The sequence below is a fragment of the Sapajus apella genome, unplaced genomic scaffold (genome assembly GCF_009761245.1).
Source record: "Sapajus apella isolate SASKATOON/1434 unplaced genomic scaffold, GSC_monkey_1.0 scaffold26, whole genome shotgun sequence".
Classification (NCBI taxonomy): Eukaryota; Metazoa; Chordata; class Mammalia; order Primates; family Cebidae; genus Sapajus; species Sapajus apella.
In genome coordinates, this window is record NW_022436966.1 from 2,474,986 (window position 1) to 2,492,669 (window position 17,684).

General features: G+C 46.2%; 1 pseudogene; it reads right to left on the reverse strand.

Annotated features, from left to right (window-relative positions):
• Positions 1–4,756: 4,756 nt before the first annotated feature.
• On the reverse strand, positions 4,757–17,277 carry LOC116560380 (annotated as a pseudogene).
• Positions 17,278–17,684: the final 407 nt, after the last annotated feature.

A 17,684-nucleotide genomic window follows, 5' to 3' on the forward strand; every position in this document is an offset into this window, starting at 1 on the left:
ACGGCAGCTAATAGTGGCAATGATATGTACAGCTTTGAGCAAAGACGCAGTGAGCCCTTTGGGCTAGAAGGGAAAGAAACTAAGCATTCGTTTTCCTGTTTCTGGGCAAAACTGACTCCTACCTAGAAACAAGTATTCCCTATCTGCCTTTCAGCTATTGAACAAGTTTCATAGCCTGCTGCATGTCAAGCACTGTTTTAGGTACAGGGGTGACCAGGCAGCTACAGTCCCTGCTGTTGTGATTATGGTTTGGGGATGCCTAATTTTTTCAACTTAAACCTCGCTCAAATTTCCCAGTGATTTCTTGAGGGGCTTTATGATATGGTAAAAACTATGGGACCAGCCCAGGGCCCATGGGTTTTACTCTGAGCCCTATCATTTCTTTGCCTCCTTCCTAAAAACAGAGGGTGAGGGATTGGGGTATTCTGAGCTGAATTGCCTATTTAAAGCAATTTTAAATAGTATAGTTATATGTAGTTTTGTGTATATAGGGTTTATTAGAATGTAACTTCCTTGAAGAGGTGGATGCTGTATTCATTTCTAAAATTCCATTAAAAAAGGTAAAATTTAGGCCGGGCGCGGTGGCTTAAGCCTGTAATCCCAGCACTTTGGGAGGCCGAGGCGGGTGGATCACGAGGTTAAGAGATTGAGACCATCCTGGTCAACATAGTGAAACCCCATCTCTACTAAAAATACAAAACATTAGCTGGGCATGGTGGCGCGTGCCTGTAATCTCAGCTACTGAGGAGGTTGAGGCAGGAGAATTGCCTGAACCCAGGAGGCGGAGGTTGCGATGAGCCGAGATCGCGCCATTGCACTCCAGCCTGGGTAACAAGAGTGAAACTCCGTCTCAAAAAAAAAAAGTAAAATTTCATTAAACTTGAAGTATAATGTTACAGAAAGGTACAGATATTTGGTTTGCAGTTCTATGAATTTTCACTAGTGGAAAAAAAGGTGTACTTATTTTTAATCCCTAGAGTGCTCATCGTACCTACAAGACATTCAATAAATGTTTGCCAAATGAATGGGACAGATAAGGCTGTACTATCCCTGAGATGACACAGGGAGACAAGGCAGCGCTAGCCTCATTCCAGTGTTTGTTCCAAGCTCTTGTCTCTTCACAGGATTGTTACCGGCTCAGATGAGATGAATGTATACATCTTTAATGCCTTGGTAATGCAGAATTCCCTGAATTGCTCCTGATAGCTTGTTGGGGAAAGGACACTAAGTTTAAAATTAAAAGGGGAGAAACTCAGCAAAATTCACTTCTGGGCTGGGCATGGTGGCTCACACCTATAATCTCAGCACTTTGGGAGCCCAAGATAGGAAGATTGCTTGAAGCCAAGAGTTCACGACCAGCCTGGGCAACATAGCCAGACCCATCTCTACAAAAAAAATACAAAATTAGCCAGTGATGGTACATGCCTGTAGTCCCAGCTACTTGGAAGGCTGAGGTGGGAGGATCGCTTGAGCTCAGGAATTCAGTGCTGCAGTGAGTTATGATCACGCCACTGCACTCTAGCTAGGCAAGCGTGAAGCCCTACCTGTAAAATAATTTTTTTTTTAGAGTCTCGCTCTGTCGCCCAGGCTGGAGTACAGTGGTGCAGTCTAGGTTCACTTCAACCTCCATCTCCTGAATTCAAGCGATTCCTGCCTCAGCCTCCTGAGTAGCTGGGATTACAGGCGCCCGCCACCATACCTGGCTTTTTGTATTTTTAGTAGAGATGGGGTATTGCCATGTTCACCAGGCTGGTCTCGAACTCCTGACCTCGTGATCCACCTGCCTCAGCCTCCCTAAGTGCTGGGATTACAGGTGTGAGCCACCACACCTGGCCTGTAAAATAAATTTTTTAAAATCACTTGTGATTTTCTGCACTGCGACCTGTGTAATAGAGCCTTAATAACTGGGGAGTAAGCGACCTCATCACATCTTCTAAATGTGACAGGAACTAGGAACTCATCTGACCTTACGCACTTTAATACTGCCTTTTTTTCAGCATTTTAAAAACACATATGCTGGGACTAAAAAAAAATCAGGATGTATTCCGCCACTAAAATCTCCATTGTCTGATTGGAATTTCAGTATTTCACCAAAATACTATTTGATCCTCATCTTGAGAGCATATTTTTTAAAAATCCACAAAGCTCGCCACTTATTCATAACCCAACAGTATTATCAGGACTGTGGGATATAGCAAAGATAGCTCTGCCGTGTCCTTGTTCTCTCTGCAAACTTTTTACCAGGTGCTGGACTGGAGACTTCCTGAGTGCTAGACGGCAGTGATTTGGTCATAGGTGGATGGGAAGATGGCTGGCTGTTCTTTCAGAAGGGACCTGGCTGGAGTTCTTCTTGCTCAGAACTCCAGCTTGCAGCATTGGGCTAGAGCTGATGGAAGGAGAGCTGTTACCTTTCTGTTCTACATGAATGCTACACTGTGAAAGAACAGTGTCATCTGACTTGAGCGACAAGGTAGTATTGAAGACGCCTTAGAGGGCCTAATCAGAACTTAGCAGCTGTAGCGTAGAACTCCCTCAAGTGCAGATGCTGGCCCTCTGCAGCAGAAATTACTCAAGCTGTTTAGTATAATAGAAATAAAAATTCCCCATCCCTCCTTAACCTGTTATCATCAGATACCTTAGGGCAGGGGAGGGGAGAAGACAGAAACCCGATTTTAAAACAAACTCTAGAATAACTGATGTCTGTTAAGTTGGAGAACTGATGTGCAGGACACAATCCATGCCTCCTCGTAAAACAGCTGGAGCGGCGGCTATTGTGGATCAAGACTGCTGTCTTCAGTCTTCACCAAGCAGCACAGGCAGTGGAACAGAAGCTTCAGGCTTGTCTTCACGGTGGAACTATGGTATCCGGAGGACAGCAATCTTGTCCGGTCTTCACTGATGCCCTCGTTCCCAGGGCCACACAACAAACACAAAATGTCTTGCTGTAAGCAGAGCCAGGCTAGTAGTAGCCAGGAATAGGTGAGTGGTGCCTAGTTGGTCTTCTTGGATCTCAGCAATCCTTGTAACCTTTCAAGAACTCATTCATATGAAAAACTGGCAAAATGTTCTGCTTACCTGCAATTACTAAATCCAGTGAGGTAAGGATGCTCCGAGTCTAGAATTGTACGCTGGTCCCTTTGGAGTCCCATGAGGGATGTGATATGCCTAAGGTCCTCCCTGTGATGGTCTGCATGGCAGACACTTGGTTCTGGTGACTGTGGTCACACAGGAATCATTACCCATTTGACACAACAGGAGAAAACAGGTCACAGGTTAACTGGCAGTCACCCAGTATATATGTGTGATAATGCGGGGGAAGGGTATCACACAGATAAATTGTCTGCCCAAGTGCATGCTGAGTGGATGCAGATCACACCTGGGGGCGGGGATTTTAAACCTTTGACTAAATCTACCCTGAGCCCTCTGGGCTATCTGCCAGCAGTTGCACTGAGGATGTACACCGCACGTGTGCTGGACAACGCAGTCCAACTGGGGAGTGGATAAAGTGCTTTTATTTTCTTCCATGTGTGTTTTTGTAAAAAGGAAAAAGGAAGCAAAAGACTCCCTTCCAGACCCAGTGTCTACTGAGCTTGGAGTGGGTGGAGTTGGGACCAGGCCCCTAGGAAAAGGTGTAGTAGGAATAGAAGGCAATGGCATTGACGCTATAGTCCATGGGGAGGTGGTGCCTGACGTGCCTGGCCCCTAGGCTGGCTGCACCCAGAGTGGAGGATTACTTCAGCTTCATCAGGGTGAAGCTGGAAAAGTAGTTCTGAGCCTGGATCTCTGTGCCCTGGGTCAGCGCTGAAAGAAAACCTGGAAGGCTTTCTGCTTCCGCCATGATTATACGTTTCCTGAGACCTACCCAGCCATGCTTCCTGTATACCCTGCAGAACCCTGAGTTAATTAAACCTCTTTTCTTTATAAATTGCCCAGTTTCAGGTATTTCTTTATAGTAGTGTGAGAAGAGGCTAATACAGGTACTCAATAACTTGAGTAGATATAGGGATGAATAAATGAATGAGGTGAAACATAACAAACACTACAGGAGATCAGGAGAGGACTTACTCCTGGAGATCATCATCAGCGATGGCCTTTATGAGGGGTCTTTGAAGGACAGGGAGGATCTGGACAGGCAGAGGAGGGGGACATAAAGGCATGTTGGGGACAACGATCAGAGTAGAGTTTCCACAGAGAGGCAGGAAATGGCCATATTTACAAACCAGAGAGATTTGGTACTGCTGGTCCTATAGGGAGGGGAATGGATTTGACTCAAAACCAAATGGTCAGTGCCAAGTTTTTACAATGCAAGGTCCAGGGCTGGCCCCTCAAAGGTAAAGTCTTGGGTTGAGAAGTGATGGTGCTGAACCAGTGTAGTAAATATAACAGCGTCTAAGAAAGGTGTGTTCTCACTTGTGCATGCTGGAGAAGGAAAGCCTCTTAGAAATGATCTGGTCGAACTTGCTTATTTGGCAGAAGGAGAAATGGAGACCAAGAGAAAGGAAGACTGCCAGATGGAGGCAGAGGCAGGACTTGAATTTGGAGTCCTGTGAGATGTGCTGCCTGTGCTACCCTGTCGACTCCTCTCTGGGCAGCCAGGAGAGTGGTTTGCATTTCTCAGTTCAGCTGTCCCCAAGGAGATGGGCCAACCCAGACCCCATAGTCTCTCTGGCAAACACTGAAGGTATTGTGTGGGTTTCAGCCCCATGGGTGATATTCTGTTCATGTAGAATGTGTCTGACCTACAGTCACAGGGGGATCAGAGAAGGCCTTGACTGCCTGCCAAGCACTGGAGCTTTATCAGGCAGAGGGAGAACTCTGGGGAGAAGGAGAAATGCAAGGCCTGGGGGTGTGCCCTGCTGATGAGGAAGCTGGCCTGTGGCAGGTGGTTTGGGGGCTCCCTCCTTGCATATCCAGGTAGGCCTAAAAGTGGTACGTTCCATCTGACTTTCTCCTCAAAGAGTTTGATTTCCTTTCCCGGTGCTGAGCTTGTTTCTGCCTTGACACAGTGACAAAATTGTGTTCCTTTCACCTGGGACTGGAGATCAATCAGCAGCAGGAGCAGCAATTTAAGAAGAAAAGGCTGGCAAAGGGAATGCAGCACTGAACTACCCAAAGACCAAAATCCTTTTGTGGCCTTCAGTGCCCCTGGTGTCTGGCCGAAAGGGAGAGCACAAAGATGTGTGGCTGAAGGTCTGTGCTCCCATCGCATCTCTGCTATCAAGCTCTATTTACAAACACTCAAGCTCTCTGAAACTCAGTTTCCTCATCTGTAAATTGAGGACCATATCACCACCCTCCCTGGGCTTGTGGGAGGTTCAGATGAAGTTCAGCTCTACGCAGACATTTGTCACTGATTTGCAGTCTTCCTCAACTGACCCCCTGCAAGCTCTCGGTTCCTTATCTGCTGGAGCTGGAGGTGAAAGGACCAATGAGGAGGCAGCTGAGACTTTCTGCACAAGTGCCCCTGGATAGCAGAATCAGACTATGACCAAAAAAGGTCCTCAGCGATAAAGGAGAATGACAGAAAAGAGGGGAGAAGAAGGAAGAGAGGTGGGTTTAGAAGGATGTGTAAAATCCATTCATTCATCTTTTATTTATTTGAGCCTACTGTGCACCAAGCTCCATGCTGGCACATGGGAACTCAGATGAACAGGACATTCATTTATTCATTCATTCATTCATTCAACATACAATTATTAAGGGACTTGTATCAAGCTGCCAGGTGGTGGCATAGAGAGGGGGTCAGGCAGGCAAATGAGCAATTGAAATGCAGGCTGGTGAGTAGCCTAAGACAGGATGTACAGAGGGAGGCAAAGGGCATTGCAGATGGAGGGAGGCCTCCTATCCTGAGGCTGCAAAGAATGTTCTAAGGCTTGAAGGGACAGTATGTGTTGTGGTGAGAGGGGAAGCTGGAAAGGCCAAGAAAGACCCTGAATGCCACCAAAAGTTTGAACCACATGTACATAGGGAGCCACTGAGCACCTTCCCAAAGGGAAACACCAAGCTCAGATTCCAATTTGGCTACAGTGTGGCCAAGTGGAATGGAACTGATGGATGAAGCAAAGAGGAAAGGAAGAAGGAAGGGAAGAGGCTCTGGAGATGGTTGGGAGGACTGGGTGACTGATTGGCCTTTAGTGGGTAGGGAGAAGGGGCAGGCAGCCATGCAGCCTGTATTCACTGACATGTGAGCAGAGCAGGTTATGGGGAGCAGAGGGGTGTGTGGGCCATCTGAGTGGGCAGCCCAGAGCTTTAGACTCTGATTGGAAGTCATCAGCACATTAATCCATCTTTCTCAATCCTGGCTGCCTATCACAGGCCCCGGGGAAACTTATTAACCACACAGGTTCCTAGACCCGCCCAAGGCACACTGAATCAGAATCTGTGGAGTGGGGCCCAGTAATGTGTATACTGCAGCTCAGTGTTCCTGGTCTTTGTGGTTGTGTAGACAATCCCCAAGACCAGCCACAGGCTTGATGATTTTTATTACATACTTAAAGGACTTAGAAGAGCCATTATACCCACAGTTATGGCTCATTACAGTGAAAAGATACAGATTAAAGCCAGCAAAGGGAAAAGGAGAAACCAGGCTCCAGCTTCTAGTTGTCCTTTCTCAGTGGAGTTGTACAGACAATGGTTAATTCTCCCAGCAATAATGTGTGACAGCACATGCTAAGTGTTGTCAACCAGGGAAGCCCACCCAAGCCTTAGTGTTCAGGGTTTTTCTTGAGGGATCAGTCATGCAGGCATGCAGCTCCTGGGGGATTGACCCCAGCTACTCAGGCTTCAGCCCCTAGAGAAGTCAAATTCATAGAGCAAGGCCCAAAGCCTCAGGTGTACAAAAACGTGTTAGAAGGTGGCATATTCCAAAGGCTTAGAGGTTTTCTCCCCAGAGCTGGTCAAGGACCAGTCCTCTTTTTGGGATGTGCAGGGTTGGAGTGGTCCAAGGCTACTGAGCTAACTAACACTTTACTGCTCAGTGGTCTATATTAGAATGCCCTCAGCAGCTTCCAGAATGCTCTATGGCCAGGCTGTACCTTAGACCAATCACTCAAAGTCTCTGGAGGCACGTGTGGGTCTATCCAAGGTTGAGAACCATTGCCATAGATAGTAATTGGTACCAAAGAAGGGAGTGAGCTCATCCCAGGGGGAATGAGAGAGTGGTCACAGATGGAAGAGATGGCCAAGAACGGTGGACTGAGGAGCAGCACAGGCTGTAGGCTGCAGGAAGGATGGCACACAGGGAAGGAGAGACCAGAGAAAAGGGCAGAGAGCCAGGGTCCCCAGGGTCTGGACAGCAAAGAGCAGGCAGTCAAGTCATATAGTTGGCCTGGTGCCTTAGGTTGCTAAAACAAATGACAGATTACCAGGTGGCTTAGACAGTAATTCATTTCTCTTAGTTCTAGAGGCTGGGAAGTCTGAGATCAGGCTGCCAGCATGGTTGGGACTGGGTGAGGACTCTTCTTGGTTTCTCATACAGACGCCTCCTTGCTAGATCCTCACATGGCAGACAGAGAGAGAGAGAAAGCATGCTTGCTTATGATTCTTCCTATAAGGGCACTAATCCCATCATGCAGGATACAAACATTCAGGGCATAGCACCTGAGAAGGCTCTGTGAGGTCCAGGGGTAGGAGCAGGGTGCCAAGAGGAGCAAAAATTTCTGTCAGCCTGGCACTCTCCTCCTCTTCCATCACCACTTCCTCCTCCTGCTCCTCCTCCTCCTTCTGATCCCCTCCCTCCTTCTCCTCTGCAGCTCCCCACTGCCCTCCTTCATAGAACCAGAAAGGGATGCTTGAATTAGCCTGGACTGCCCAGCCTGCACAGCTCTGGGAGTGGGGTGAGTGGGTGAAGTGATCTCCACGGGCCCTCCCAGCTCTGCCCTTCTGTGGTCCTGTGGTTGTGACTAGATCTCCAGGATGGACTTTGACCTTTCCAGGTCTAAGCACTGAAGATGCTTTGGTGTTTCTCCCCAGGGGGAAATTCAAAATAAAAACAAAACCACAAACCATATAACTTTTATGTGTACGCTAAAAATAAAATGGCTTTTTTCTTAAATTTTCCAATTACAAAAGTCAATTGGAAGCTAAACCTCCTTTGCCCTCTTTTGGAAGATGTACTGGTTTTGTAGTCACCCTGAGTCGGCCTCGGTTCACCTATGTACTGGGTCACCCAGCCTCGTGGACCTTTGAGTCTCAAGCCCATGCACACAGGGCAAAGGCCTTTGGAGCCCCTAGTATTCTTCCTGGGGCAGGGGACACACTGATTCTTCTGCATTATCCAGCACTCTCTCACCCCCACCCTAATGACTCTGCAGGGGAGAATGGCTTTGATGCATTATTCAGGGATCTCCAAGGCTGGCCCTCAGCTGATTCCCAACCTGTGACTCACCACGGGCTGGAGCTAGGCTGAGCTCAGGGGAGACCCAGGTGAACAGAAGTCATCCCTGGCCTGGACTGGGAGAAGGAAGTGAGGGCAGGACTCTGATCAGCATCAGTCCTGCCAGCCAGGGGCCCAGAAACATGGGGATTCTGGGGATGCCTTGGCCTGGGGTTCAAGGATCCTCCAAGGGGGTGTCCAGGAAGAGGGGAACATGAGCTACTGAAGCCACAGCAGAGACTCAGGCCATGACACGATGACAGCTGGTACAATGTGGGATTCCTGGGGCAGGGCCTCTGCCTAGCATGTGGCAAAAGCTCAAAAACTAATGGTGGGATCAAATTGCCACCAGCAGAGCCCATCCAGGTCACCAAAGAGCCTCCTGCCACCCTGGCCCACTCACAGGGGCCCTGCCTTGCTGATGCTGAAAATCTGACATTGATTACAGATAAGCAGTTAGTGCCCCTCTCCTAGCCTGGTCCTTCATGGCCTCAGGCCACACACCGCTTCTGGGAAGCCCTGTTGTCCACCACAATGTGGCTTCCTCTGCTCTGAGTGTGGATCTGGTGTAAGCCTGGCATTAGAAGTCGCTGGGCTGGATTCAGACTCTAGGTCCCAGTACAGCAATGTCATTCATTAACCACATGGTCTTAGACAAGTGACTTAACCTCTCTGAGCCTTGATTTCCTCATCCACAAGTGAAAACTAATGCTAGTCCCTATTGCCAGAGCTCACAGAGTGAAGTTCAGGGCACAACGCCTGGCACATGAGAGGCACTAAGGATGTATTAACTAGATGAACTGGAGGAAATGAAGGAAGTGGGGCCTGCCCCGGGATTGACCTAGGGAAGCATCTCTGGGCTTCCTCCCCAGAAGGATCTGGGCCAAACACTCCCCAAATATGGTTCTCTAGATAGCACAATTTCCCCCAAAAATGCCATCCAAAATGGAATGGGTAAGAAACATGCTTTCTTCCCACCTGGGCCTCCCAAAGTGCTAGTATTACAGGTGTGAGTCACTGTGCCTGGCTGTGGGATTCTTAAAAATATGTCTTGGAGGTTGTTTCATATTATTATATTTAGGGTTATCTCACTCTTTTAACAACTGCATGAATATATCATACTTTATTTATCTGGTCCTTATAAGTGGGCATTTAGGGTTTTTTTTAAATCTTTTTTTCAGTTATGACAGTGTTATGGTGAATGTCTTGTCATATTTTTAAGATGACTTTTTAAAGCCAATGTACTAGAAGACAGAAGGAAGCATGTTTCCTACCCATTCCATTTTGGACTGCATTTTTAGGGGAAATTGTGCTATCTGGAGAACTGTATTTGGCTCGGAGGATCAGGAGTGCTTGGATACTACCCTGGTCTAACTCTTCCCGCCCCTACAGGTGGGAGGAGGGTGTGAGCTCAGGAGTTTGAGATCATCCTGGGCAACACAGTGAGACCACATCTCCACAAAAATGAAACAATTATCTGGGCGTCGTGGTGCACACCTGTGTTCTCTGCCACTTGGGAGACTGAGATGGGAGGATCACTTGGGTCCATGAGGTCAAGGCTACAGTAAGCTATGACTATGCCACTGTACTCCAGCCTGGGTGACAGATCAAGACCCTGTCTCAAGATAAAGCAAGCCGGGCGCAGTGGTTCACGCCTGTAATCCCAATTTGGGAGGCCGAGGCAGGTGAATTGTGAGGTCAGGAGATCGAGATCATCCTGGCTAACATGGTGAAACCCCGTCTCTACTAAAAATACAAAAAATTAGCCAGGTGTGGTGGCGCGTGCCTGTAATCCCACCTACTCGGGAGGCTGAGGTAGGAGAATGACTTGAACCTGGGAGCCAGAGGTTGCAGTGAGCCAAGATTGCACCATTGCACTGCAGCCTGGGCAACAAGAGCAAAACTTCATCTCAAAAAAAAAAAAAAAAAAAAGAGAGAAAAAAGATACCAGCAAGATGAAGGAAGAATATAATACTTGTATACAAATATTATTTTAAAATACGATTTAAACCTAGATGCTGAGTGTACATAGACACTCTTAGAAAAGATACACAAGAATGCAGTAACACTGGTTGTGTCTTGGGAGGTGAGCTGGGGCCGGGACGGGGAAGGGATAGGAGAGAGATTTACTCTTCACTCTAGGTCCTTTGCAGGTTTTGAATGTTGTACTGTGTGCATGTGCTATCTATTCAAAAACAAACACAGATGGTCTCCAGCTTACGATGGTTCAACTTCATATTTTTTGACTTTACAATGGTGCAAAAGTGATACACATTCAGTAGGAACTGTACTTTAAGTGCCCATACAACCATTCTGATTTTTACTTTCAGTATTCAATAAATTACACGAGATATTCAATACTTGATTATAAGATAGGCTTTGTATTGGATGATTTTGCCCAACTGTATGCTAATGTAAGCATTCTGAGCATGTTTAAGGTAGGCTAGGCTAAACTATGATGTTCAGTAGGTTGGGTGTATTAAATGCATTTGTGACACGGTATTTTCCATTTACAGTGGGTTTATTGGGATGTAACTGCATCGTAAATCAAGGAACATCTGTACAGTACCCACAATGGAACATTGTTCTGCCTGAAAAAGAAATAAAACTCTGATACACCCTACAACATGAATGAACCTTGAAAACATTATGCTAAGTGGAATAAGTCACAGAAAGACAAATCTGTATGATTCTACTCACACGAGTTACCTAGAATAGGCAAATTCATAGACAGAAAGTGGAATAATGGTTATGAGTGGCTGCGGGGAGAGGGAAGGAAGTTACTGTGTAATGGGTACAGAGTTTCTGATTGGGATGATGAAAAAGTTCCGGAGGTGGGTAATGGCGATGGTTGTACGGCATTGCGAATGCATTTCACGGCACGGAACTGTACACTTAAAGTGGTTAAATGGGGCTGGGTATGGTGGCTCATGCCTGTAATCCCAGCACTTTGGGAGGCTGAGATGGGCGGATCACAAGGTCAGGAGTTTGAGACCAGCCTGGCCAACATAGTGAAACCCGTCTCTACTAAAAATACAAAAAATTAGCTGCACGTGATGGTGGGCGCATGTAATCCCAGCTACTTGGGAGGCTGAGGCAGGAGACTTGCTTGAACCCAGGAGCCAGAGGTTGCAGTGAGCCGAGATTGTGCCACTGCACTCCAGCTTGGGCGACAGTGCGAGCCTCTGTCTCAAAAGAAAGATAGCTAAATGGTATGTTTTATGTTACAAACATTTATCACAAAAAAACCCACAAATACGTAACATGATCTATTTTAAAATATATGTTTTACAAGTTCAGTATCTAAAGACCACTTAATGAAAATCCACTATCTCCAGTGGGAGTGTGTGGCATCTAAGAGCCTGAGCTTTGGAACCAAACTGAACCAAGTTGGACTCATGGCTCCACCGGTAAAAAGTTTTGTCACCTTCTAAATTAATCTTCTAGATAGAGCAACTAAATTTATCTTCCAGAGTAGAGGTCAGTAAACTTTTTCTATAAATGATTAGACAGTGAATATTTTAGGCTGTGCAGGCCATGTATGGTCTCTGCTGCTAGCAACTATTCAATGTGAAAGCAGCCATAGACATAGACAACAGCCATAAAAGCCGCCATAGATGACACATGAATAAATGAATGACGCTGTGTTCCAATAACAACAGGCAGTGGCCGGATTTGGCCCCCAGGCTGCAGTTTGCCCACCTCTGCTCTATGGTTCTCAATTCCTGAATTTGTAAGATAGACAATAATTATGACTACCTCATAGGGTCGTGGTGGGAATAAATGGGGCAATGTGTCGAATTCTTTGCTCAATGCCTTATGTATAATAAGTAGCCAGTAAACATTTTTTATTGATGGGGCTGTTGAGATACGTCTGAGAATGCAGAAGAAGGAAGTCACATTTATTGAGCACCTACTGTACACACAGTAGGGCCAACTCTTAATGGGACAGGACTTCATTTGCTATTAGTTACTTAAACAAACATCTCATGTTGGCACAGAGCTTCGTGCTTTGGGTCCATTAGCTCGTTTCATCTTCCTGGTTCCTCTCTGGGGTAAATTTCTGAATCAGGAAGCCAGGCCTCCAAGTTCCTTCTGCGAGGGAGAGCAGAGGCAATGTTTGAAACCTCAACCATCTCATTCCAAAGCCTGGGTTCTCAACCGGGGGTGGTACTGCCTGCCCCTTCTCCACCCTGTTCCCTCCATCCTGGGAGATTTGGAAAGTCAGAGGCTGTTTTGTGCGTTTGGGGAGTTAAAAGAATGAGGAAGCACTGCTGGATTTTAGTGGCCAGGGTCCAGGAATGCTAAACGCCTGGCAGACTTGTTTAAATGTCTGTAAAACAAAAACTATCCAGTCCCAAATGGACTCCCAAATGTCAGCAGCGCTCCGCATCTTGCTGCCTAGATGCGACTCCATTGTCACTCTCCCTTGAGCAGCTCACAGTCCTACAGGAGAGGGCTCATGGGGCAGAGGGGTCAGTGTGAGGATAGATGGAGGCATCCTTTGAGGGCGAGGTGGTATGGGGAGGATGCCCTCATTTCTGCCAAGAGTGGAAGAGACAGGGGGCGCATGTTGTTAAATTTTAAGTTTAGCAGATTCTTTCTGTTTCCCTCTAAATCTGCATGAAAGGTGTGGAGTAGAAGGGGCACTAGACTGTCAGAGGCTAAAACCACCGACTTGAGCACTGTGCAAGTAGGGCAACTGGCTTGACCTCTCTGGGCTTCAACAATCTTGGAGTGAAAAGAAAATCATAACACATGCCTGTCCCCTTGCAGGGCTGTAGCTAGGATCAGATGGAGCAACAGAGTGAAAGTACATACCTCTGTATGAAGGGCAGGTGTGTTAGTGAACTGTAAAGCAATTGTCAACTCAACAGAACTCTTCCCTTTTAAATCTTGAGTTTGGTTTCTAAAGGCTGGGTGAAGCTTTTCTCTAACAGCCCAGGTGCAGATGGCTGCCACAGGCTGCTCCTTCTGCCCCAGAAATTGAGATTTTGCTTTGATTGCATCTCCAGCAAAACCAGCCAGGGTGAAAAATGAGCCCAAGAGAGAGTAGCTTTGCTTCCTGTTGGCCATACCTCCTCAGAGCCATAGAGAAGCCATCCATTCCCAGCCAGAGACTGAGCCAGGAAAGGGGCTGGAACAGCTTGAGGGGGGTCACCTGTAGGTCAGGCTCCACAAGCTGGTTTCCCCCCAGGAACTGAGGGGAGGGGTTAATAGTTCCTTTGGCCAAAATGTCAAGTTAGAATCAATCTACGTAAATGCCAAGCTTGCTCTGTATGCAAAAATGAGGGGCTCATCAGAGCAGACATGTACAGACGTTTTCTCTGCAAGACTCTGATTTCTCTTTTTCTACTCAGAACCCACATGGCAGCTGGGTTCCTTGCCTCTGGAGATCTAGTTAATTGTGGCCCTGCCTCTGCAATTCCACACCTTCTGAAGTTTTCCCCAAACTCTCTGCAAGGGTCTGGGGACGCTGCATCAAGCATCACGTGGCCTGTCCCTCTGCATGCCCTTGTCAACCCAGCCATGAAACTTGATCCATTCTCTAGTTCCAAAAACAAAAACAGAAAAAAACAATTCCAGAAGGATCCCAAAGAGAGAGAAGAATTTGATGACGTTTCCCCATGCCAACACAATAAGCAACCTTTTTTTGCAGCAAACAGGTGTTGGAGTCCAACTTCTAGAACCCAACTCCCTTACTTATATAATGGGGTGACCTCAGGAAGTCCCTTAGCCACTGGATTCAGTATTTTCATCTGTAAAATGAGGCTGTCAATCTAATTAAAAAGCTGTTGTGAGGACTCAATTAAATTTGTCATGTAAATGGCAGGCATATAATACATGCCCATTTCAGCTAGAGCTCTTGGCTACAGAGTGATTTATTTAAATAGCTTTATTTAAAAGGAAGTGGAGGCTGGCTTAACTGCGAAGTCCAGCAACCTGTCATGTGTGGGCAGAATTGGATCAGAGCTCTTGCTCTGCTTCTTTTCATTCCCAGGACTCTTCTCTCGTCTATATAATTGTTTCCTTTTCTGTCCTCCACCCTTCCTCATAGTCATAAAATGACTGCAGCTGTGCCAGGTATCACATCTACTTTCTGCAGCTATCCATGGCTTTTGTTCCATGGTTTTCTTTGCCATGGAACAAAAGTCCTGGATTTTGCTCTCATTATAACACTTAAGGTCAAGTTTCCATTTCAGAAGTCATCATTGAGGTGGTTAGGCATAGGCGACAGAGGGGTGGGATTATGCTATGTACCCTTTGAGGCACTCCAAAGTTCAGGTTCCTCCATGTACAATCCTGTCTTCACATCTGTGTCCCCAAAGCCTAGCACAATGTTTGACACACAAGAAGACACTCCGTAAGAGCTTCTTGTTGAATGAATGATGCTCATTGAATGAGGATTATAAAATCTAAGGAGAGAACAAGTGTGTGTGTGCGCGGTTAGAACATCTAATCATTCTCTGAAATCAGTTGCTCAGTTAGTGGTAATTTCCCAGATATTCTTTTCAGTGTTTAAAAATGGGTACTTATTTCTCTCTACTTCTTTGTACTTTTTTTTTTTTTTTGAGACAGTGTCTCGCTCTGTTGCCCAGGCTGGAGTGCAGTGGCATTATCTTGGCTCACTGCAACCTCTGCCTACCAGGCTCAAGTGATCCTCCCACCTCAGCCTCCTAAGTGGCTAGGACTACAGGCATGCACCACCAGGCCCAGCTAATTTTTGTCTATTTGTTTGTTTATTTTGGTAGAGATGGGGTTTAACTATGTTGCCCAGGCAGATCTTGAACTCCTGGGCTGAAATAATCCACCTGCCTCAGCCTCCCAAAGTGCCGGGACTGCAGGGGTATGCCACCACGCCTGGCCTATTTCTTTACGTGGTCATTGTCTCCTCATCTCACACCCTCCACCTATAGAAATAAAGGATGATAAGGGTTTTGTTTTGTTCACTGCTGTATCCTTAGTAAGTGCTCAGTTAATGTCTGTGAACAAAGTAAAAAAGATGCTTACTCTTTACCCTCATGAAGCTTCTGTCTGGAGCTTTCCTGCTGGGCTGTGTGCAGTGGCTGGTGGTGCACCACATCAGCCCAGAGCAGGAGTTACAACAGAGGTTCCCAGTCATCTCCTTCAGATGCACGAATTTGAATTTCCGGGGGAGGGTCCTGGGAATTTTTATTTGGGGGCCACTGCTTTAGATGACCAAGTATTGTTCGGGTCAGGGCCTAGCAGAAAGGCTTTTTTTCCCCACTTCAAAACCTTGTGGCCGACCATCTGTGCTTTCAAGGGAACATTAACAGCTTCATCCAATAGCTTCATCCTTGCAGGCAGGAAGCTCTTAAAAACTATTGGTTGAAAGGAAGATTAAATGAAACCTGTACTTGATTATCACAACTTTCTTTTTTTTTTTTTTTTCAAGACACCGAGGGTAGGTAATTACAACTTTCTTGATGCAGTAGAGGAATCACTGGTCTGAGGACGAATAGAACTGGGTTTCTACTCCAGTTGTTGCTACTTCACAGGGAGGGCAATCTTTGAGCCCCAGATTCCTTATTTATAAAAAGGGACGACTAGTACTTAGACAATGAGGTTGTTTCATTCATTCATTCAATTATTTATTCATTCCTTCAAACATTTAGTATCTTCCTTTTAGGGCTAAACCAAGAGCCAGGTGGTACAGAAATAAACAAAAGGCCAGGCGCAATGGCTCATGCCTGTAATCCCAGCACTTTGGGAGGCTGAAGTGGGTAGATCACTTGAGGCCTAGAGTTTGAGACCAGCCTGGCCGACATGGCAAAATCTCGTCTCTACTAAAAATATAAAAATCAGCTGGGCGTGGTGGCACATGCTTGTAGTCCTAGCTACTCAATAGGCTGAGGCAGGAGAATCACTTGAACCTGGGAGGCAGATGTTGCAGTGAGCTGAGATCACACTGCTGCATCCCAGCCTGGGCAACAGAGCAAGACTCCATCTCAAAATAAATAAATAAATAAAATTAAATAAACAAGAGACACATTAAGAGGAATAATGATATGTGTCCCCAGGATCAGAAGTGCTCCACCCTATTCCTGCTGGTAGCTGTGGTCTCAGTGAAGTCCCAGAGCAACACAGGAGAAAGGACATCCTCTGGCACAGAGTCTCATAAAACTTTATTTAAATCATGATGCTTCTAGCATTATGGGAACAGGCATGGTGGGACTCCCAAGCCAGCTCAAAGGAGTTAACTTTCTTCAAAAGTTGTATAGAATAAGTTCACTGTCTTATTTTTTTCTTTTTTTTTTTTTTTCCTTTTAGTTGCATTTATTTTAAGGCTGAATTTACTCCGTGCCATAAGTTTTTGTTTCTTCAGTTTCTTCTGGGATACCTTCTTCTTCTGGGCAAGCTCCTCTTCTGGTTTAGGAACAATCTGTTCCTTTTCAGTAAGGATCATCTCAATGTGGCAGGGAGAACTCATGTATGGGTTAATTCGACCATGAGCTCTGTAGTTCCGGCGGCACATCTTGGGTGCTTTGTTCACTTGGATATGCTCAATGACCAGAGAATCTACATCTAAACCCTTAAGTTCAGCATGACTCTCTGCATTTTTAAGCATTGCAGCAAAAATTCAGCACTCTTTTTAGGCCACCAACCTTGTGTCCAGCCCCACTGCTTGGCCTGGGCACACCTGCCAACTCCATTGTAACGTCGGAATGGTACGCACTGTTTCTGTAAAGTGACATCTTTCAGATACTTCGTGGCTTTTCGTATATGCATACCCTTGATGGCCTGGGCAGTTTCACGTGTGTTCTTAAAGTGAACACGAAGATTGGAACCTCTTGATTTGCATGACTTTGTGGGGTTCTCCAGATCAAGTGAATAGCAAACCATTTTCACAGATTACCTCAGGCCGCTTAGGGAAAGAGCTATTTTTTTCTTTTTAAGACAGAGCCTCGCTGTGTCACCCAGGCTGGAGTGCAGTGGTACGATCTCAGCTTACTGCAATCTCTGCCTTCCAGGTTTGGTTTAAGCGATTCTCGTGCCTTAGCCTCCCAAGCAGCTGAGACTACAGGTGCATACCACTACACCCAGCTAATTTTTTTTTTTTTTTTTTTTTTTTTTTTTTTTAGTAGAGATGGGGTTTCACCAAAAAGGGATGTATTTCTTCTGTGGCACACACCCACAAGTCTATCCCCAGGTGACTTTGCTTCTAAACCTGCCACAGTCAAGAAAACAACAGCAGACGATCTTTCATTATTCTGGTATTCTCAACTCAGGCTAAGAACGGCTTTAGCATCACCTGAATAACTTGTTGTCCTAAGATTAAAAATTCAAT